We start from the raw sequence: 5,000 nt of genomic DNA on the forward strand, positions 1-5,000 counted from the left end.
TGGGCTTTTTGAATGGTTAGAACATTAGGGTAGTAAACCATATAAAGCTTACTAGGTCTCCCATCCAACAATAAAGCTTACAGCACCTGGTATTCCCAGGCGGTCTCCCATCCAAGTACTAACCAGGCCCGACCCTGCTTAGCTTCCGAGATCAGACGAGTTCGGGCGTTCTCAAGGTGGTATGGCCGTAAGCCAAATCTGCTGCCAAAATTGGGCTATTTGAATGGTTAGAACATTAGGGTAGTAAACCATATAAAGCTTACTAGGTCTCCCATCCAACAATAAAGCTTACAGCACCTGGTATTCCCAGGCGGTCTCCCATCCAAGTACTAACCAGGCCCGACCCTGCTTAGCTTCCGAGATCAGACGAGTTCGGGCGTTCTCAAGGTGGTATGGCCGTAAGCGAAATCTGCTGCCAAAATTGGGCTATTTGAAGAAAAAAAAAAGAGACTCTTTCAGGCTTTCTGAAGAAACTCAGAGACGATTTCAGGCATTTTGAGGGGGAAAAAAGACAATTTAGGATTTTTGAACCATTTCATTGACTCTTTTTTTTTTTTTTTTTTAAACAATAAAGCTTACAGCACCTGGTATTCCCAGGCGGTCTCCCATCCAAGTACTAACCAGGCCCGACCCTGCTTAGCTTCCGAGATCAGACGAGTTCGGGCGTTCTCAAGGTGGTATGGCCGTAAGCAAAATCTGCTGCCAAAATTGGGCTATTTGAATGGTTAGAACATTAGGGTAGTAAACCATATAAAGCTTACTAGGTCTCCCATCCAACAATAAAGCTTACAGCACCAGGGGCCCATTTCAATAAGGAGGTTCAACCAACTCTGAGTTAAAGCTTGAACTCTGAGTTGACTTACCCTGAGATGGGAAACTCTGAGTTTTCGGTTACAGAACAGCTGAAATTAGTTAGTTCAATCAACTCTGAGTTGACTGACTCAGGGTTAAGCGCGTGCACCACAACTATAAAAAGCCATTATCAATGGAGCGCAGATATTATGAGTCACCATGGCAACAGTGCCAGACAAAAAGAGGTGTTGGGTGTGATTAATTACCAAGTAATCTAAATATTGTAATTTAATTAAAGGGATTACTCTTAATTATTCTGTAATTTAAAATAAAATATGATGCAATTACATTTAATAGGCTACAGCATAAACTATAGACCAATTCAGTATAAAACAATAGTGGATTTAACATACATTTTAAAAGGTATATTTTTTATGTAACCTTCTCCCTCTACACACTTTGACCAATTCAAGAATAATTCATGCAATTGTATATTGTTAATTTGAAAGAATTAAAAGGGCAGTTTCTTGTTTATCCTCCTTGTATTGTTCGAGTGTTTAGGTTTTTCATTTCATTTCATTTATTTTCTATTCTTTCTTTTCATGGTAATGCAACACGAAATACCACAAAAACAATTTAACAAATCAAACCAACACAAAGTACATTCCATGACAAAGAAAAGAACAGGAGTAGGATGAAGAAAAAAATCTTATAAGCTCCTACCCCATTCCTATTGGTTGATATAGGATTTAGCAATTAGTAATATGTAGACCAATATTTTCTAGAGATAGTAGCCTAATTATTACATTAATCTAACTACACCGTTGAAGATGTCATTTGTGGTTAATAATTCATTTTAGAGTAATTTACTGTTATATCATCAAGAGGTGAAACTGGAAGAATGTTATTCAACCTAAAGTAGGCTACTATTACTTTGATACATTTTTATTTAAGCAAAAGTAAAAATACCAGTCTAAAAATCTACTCAAGTAAAAAGTAGTTCATTTAAAACATGAGTTAAAGTCGCTGAGTAACTTATTTAACAGTGGGGGTGGGGGACTCCCCCATGTGGGGAGAGTTTCACAGTATGAGAACAGTCTCAGAAAATATTGCGGTTTATGGTATTAAAAAATTATTAAATATATAAACTGCATTGTTATATTACGGTTATCATCAGTTAAAATGACAGTTAGATAAATTAAACATTTGTTCAATAAAACATATCTAATCAACTAACTTCAATAATTGATTATAAGATTAACATATGATCAAAAACGGTGGTAATCAAGTAAAAAAAAAGTTTACCAAACGTTTTAAATCCTTTTATTTTTTAGCAAAGTGCTGCAAAACAGATTTAGTCAATTAGTCATGGACAAACAATATATATTCTTTAAAGAATGTGTAAATACATTTTTATTATTGTTAGTGTTTAAACAGCACTTCCTCTTTAAAAAAGGGGAGGGGACCGCAAGAAACTCTGGGTTTACTGAAGAAAACCTGCTCCCGACCAGGTTAGGTTCACAGAGTAAGTTACCATGGTAACTGACTCTGAGTATAAGTTACCTCTCTTTCAGAAACGGGCTTGACTTACTCTGCTTTCTCAGGTTTAACTTACCCCCCTTTCTGAAACGCAAAACCCAGAGTTTCCCTCATTTCAAAGTTAACATACTCAGAGTTTTCACTTAACCTCCTTTCTGAAACAGGCCCCTGGTATTCCCAGGCGGTCTCCCATCCAAGTACTAACCAGGCCCGACCCTGCTTAGCTTCCGAGATCAGACGAGTTCGGGCGTTCTCAAGGTGGTATGGCCGTAAGCAAAATCTGCTGCCAAAATTGGGCTTTTTGAATGGTTAGAACATTAGGGTAGTAAACCATATAAAGCTTACTAGGTCTCCCATCCAACAATAAAGCTTACAGCACCTGGTATTCCCAGGCGGTCTCCCATCCAAGTACTAACCAGGCCCGACCCTGCTTAGCTTCCGAGATCAGACGAGTTCGGGCGTTCTCAAGGTGGTATGGCCGTAAGCGAAATCTGCTGCCAAAATTGGGCTATTTGAAGAAAAAAAAAGAGACTCTTTCAGGCTTTCTGAAGAAACTCAGAGACGATTTCAGGCATTTTGAGGGGGAAAAAAGACAATTTAGGATTTTTGAACCATTTCATTGACTCTTTTTTTTTTTTTTTTTAAACAATAAAGCTTACAGCACCTGGTATTCCCAGGCGGTCTCCCATCCAAGTACTAACCAGGCCCGACCCTGCTTAGCTTCCGAGATCAGACGAGTTCGGGCGTTCTCAAGGTGGTATGGCCGTAAGCAAAATCTGCTGCCAAAATTGGGCTATTTGAATGGTTAGAACATTAGGGTAGTAAACCATATAAAGCTTACTAGGTCTCCCATCCAACAATAAAGCTTACAGCACCTGGTATTCCCAGGCGGTCTCCCATCCAAGTACTAACCAGGCCCGACCCTGCTTAGCTTCCGAGATCAGACGAGTTCGGGCGTTCTCAAGGTGGTATGGCCGTAAGCAAAATCTGCTGCCAAAATTGGGCTATTTGAATGGTTAGAACATTAGGGTAGTAAACCATATAAAGCTTACTAGGTCTCCCATCCAACAATAAAGCTTACAGCACCTGGTATTCCCAGGCGGTCTCCCATCCAAGTACTAACCAGGCCCGACCCTGCTTAGCTTCCGAGATCAGACGAGTTCGGGCGTTCTCAAGGTGGTATGGCCGTAAGCAAAATCTGCTGCCAAAATTGGGCTATTTGAATGGTTAGAACATTAGGGTAGTAAACCATATAAAGCTTACCAGGTCTCCCATCCAACAATAAAGCTTACAGCACCTGGTATTCCCAGGCGGTCTCCCATCCAAGTACTAACCAGGCCCGACCCTGCTTAGCTTCCGAGATCAGACGAGTTCGGGCGTTCTCAAGGTGGTATGGCCGTAAGCGAAATCTGCTGCCAAAATTGGGCTATTTGAAGAAAAAAAAAGAGACTCTTTCAGGCTTTCTGAAGAAACTCAGAGACGATTTCAGGCATTTTGAGGGGGAAAAAAGACAATTTAGGATTTTTGAACAATTTCATTGACTCTTTTTTTTTTTTTTTTTTTTTTTAAACAATAAAGCTTACAGCACCTGGTATTCCCAGGCGGTCTCCCATCCAAGTACTAACCAGGCCCGACCCTGCTTAGCTTCCGAGATCAGACGAGTTCGGGCGTTCTCAAGGTGGTATGGCCGTAAGCAAAATCTGCTGCCAAAATTGGGCTTTTTGAATGGTTAGAACATTAGGGTAGTAAACCATATAAAGCTTACTAGGTCTCCCATCCAACAATAAAGCTTACAGCACCTGGTATTCCCAGGCGGTCTCCCATCCAAGTACTAACCAGGCCCGACCCTGCTTAGCTTCCGAGATCAGACGAGTTCGGGCGTTCTCAAGGTGGTATGGCCGTAAGCAAAATCTGCTGCCAAAATTGGGCTATTTGAATGGTTAGAACATTAGGGTAGTAAACCATATAAAGCTTACTAGGTCTCCCATCCAACAATAAAGCTTACAGCACCTGGTATTCCCAGGCGGTCTCCCATCCAAGTACTAACCAGGCCCGACCCTGCTTAGCTTCCGAGATCAGACGAGTTCGGGCGTTCTCAAGGTGGTATGGCCGTAAGCGAAATCTGCTGCCAAAATTGGGCTATTTGAAGAAAAAAAAAAGAGACTCTTTCAGGCTTTCTGAAGAAACTCAGAGACGATTTCAGGCATTTTGAGGGGGAAAAAAGACAATTTAGGATTTTTGAACCATTTCATTGACTCTTTTTTTTTTTTTTTTTAAACAATAAAGCTTACAGCACCTGGTATTCCCAGGCGGTCTCCCATCCAAGTACTAACCAGGCCCGACCCTGCTTAGCTTCCGAGATCAGACGAGTTCGGGCGTTCTCAAGGTGGTATGGCCGTAAGCAAAATCTGCTGCCAAAATTGGGCTATTTGAATGGTTAGAACATTAGGGTAGTAAACCATATAAAGCTTACTAGGTCTCCCATCCAACAATAAAGCTTACAGCACCTGGTATTCCCAGGCGGTCTCCCATCCAAGTACTAACCAGGCCCGACCCTGCTTAGCTTCCGAGATCAGACGAGTTCGGGCGTTCTCAAGGTGGTATGGCCGTAAGCAAAATCTGCTGCCAAAATTGGGCTATTTGAATGGTTAGAACATTAGGGTAGTAAA

The 5,000-nt window shown here is 41.2% G+C and overlaps 13 non-coding genes and 1 pseudogene across 13 annotated transcripts; all 14 read right to left on the reverse strand.

Moving 5' to 3' along the window:
* Positions 1–74: 74 nt before the first annotated feature.
* On the reverse strand, positions 75–193 carry LOC148962396 (5S ribosomal RNA). The gene has a single exon (XR_016153555.1). It is a non-coding gene; the product is annotated as a 5S ribosomal RNA (ribosomal RNA).
* Positions 194–285: 92 nt separating this feature from the next.
* LOC148962397 (5S ribosomal RNA) lies at positions 286–404 on the reverse strand. The gene has a single exon (XR_016153556.1). It is a non-coding gene; the product is annotated as a 5S ribosomal RNA (ribosomal RNA).
* Positions 405–572: 168 nt separating this feature from the next.
* Positions 573–691, reverse strand: LOC148962398 (5S ribosomal RNA). The gene has a single exon (XR_016153557.1). It is a non-coding gene; the product is annotated as a 5S ribosomal RNA (ribosomal RNA).
* A 1,799-nt stretch (positions 692–2,490) lies between these two features.
* Positions 2,491–2,606, reverse strand: LOC148962399 (5S ribosomal RNA; annotated as a pseudogene).
* A 92-nt stretch (positions 2,607–2,698) lies between these two features.
* LOC148962400 (5S ribosomal RNA) lies at positions 2,699–2,817 on the reverse strand. The gene has a single exon (XR_016153558.1). It is a non-coding gene; the product is annotated as a 5S ribosomal RNA (ribosomal RNA).
* Positions 2,818–2,983: 166 nt separating this feature from the next.
* On the reverse strand, positions 2,984–3,102 carry LOC148962401 (5S ribosomal RNA). Its single transcript, XR_016153560.1, has one exon. It is a non-coding gene; the product is annotated as a 5S ribosomal RNA (ribosomal RNA).
* Positions 3,103–3,194: 92 nt separating this feature from the next.
* LOC148962402 (5S ribosomal RNA) lies at positions 3,195–3,313 on the reverse strand. Its single transcript, XR_016153561.1, has one exon. It is a non-coding gene; the product is annotated as a 5S ribosomal RNA (ribosomal RNA).
* A 92-nt stretch (positions 3,314–3,405) lies between these two features.
* Positions 3,406–3,524, reverse strand: LOC148962403 (5S ribosomal RNA). Its single transcript, XR_016153562.1, has one exon. It is a non-coding gene; the product is annotated as a 5S ribosomal RNA (ribosomal RNA).
* A 92-nt stretch (positions 3,525–3,616) lies between these two features.
* LOC148962404 (5S ribosomal RNA) lies at positions 3,617–3,735 on the reverse strand. Its single transcript, XR_016153563.1, has one exon. It is a non-coding gene; the product is annotated as a 5S ribosomal RNA (ribosomal RNA).
* Positions 3,736–3,907: 172 nt separating this feature from the next.
* LOC148962405 (5S ribosomal RNA) lies at positions 3,908–4,026 on the reverse strand. The gene has a single exon (XR_016153564.1). It is a non-coding gene; the product is annotated as a 5S ribosomal RNA (ribosomal RNA).
* A 92-nt stretch (positions 4,027–4,118) lies between these two features.
* On the reverse strand, positions 4,119–4,237 carry LOC148962406 (5S ribosomal RNA). The gene has a single exon (XR_016153565.1). It is a non-coding gene; the product is annotated as a 5S ribosomal RNA (ribosomal RNA).
* A 92-nt stretch (positions 4,238–4,329) lies between these two features.
* LOC148962407 (5S ribosomal RNA) lies at positions 4,330–4,448 on the reverse strand. Its single transcript, XR_016153566.1, has one exon. It is a non-coding gene; the product is annotated as a 5S ribosomal RNA (ribosomal RNA).
* Positions 4,449–4,615: 167 nt separating this feature from the next.
* On the reverse strand, positions 4,616–4,734 carry LOC148962408 (5S ribosomal RNA). The gene has a single exon (XR_016153567.1). It is a non-coding gene; the product is annotated as a 5S ribosomal RNA (ribosomal RNA).
* Positions 4,735–4,826: 92 nt separating this feature from the next.
* Positions 4,827–4,945, reverse strand: LOC148962409 (5S ribosomal RNA). The gene has a single exon (XR_016153568.1). It is a non-coding gene; the product is annotated as a 5S ribosomal RNA (ribosomal RNA).
* Positions 4,946–5,000: the final 55 nt, after the last annotated feature.

Source organism: Pimephales promelas (genome assembly GCF_988280905.1).
Source record: "Pimephales promelas chromosome 3 unlocalized genomic scaffold, fPimPro1.hap1.1 SUPER_3_unloc_1, whole genome shotgun sequence".
Taxonomy (NCBI): Eukaryota; Metazoa; Chordata; class Actinopteri; order Cypriniformes; family Leuciscidae; genus Pimephales; species Pimephales promelas.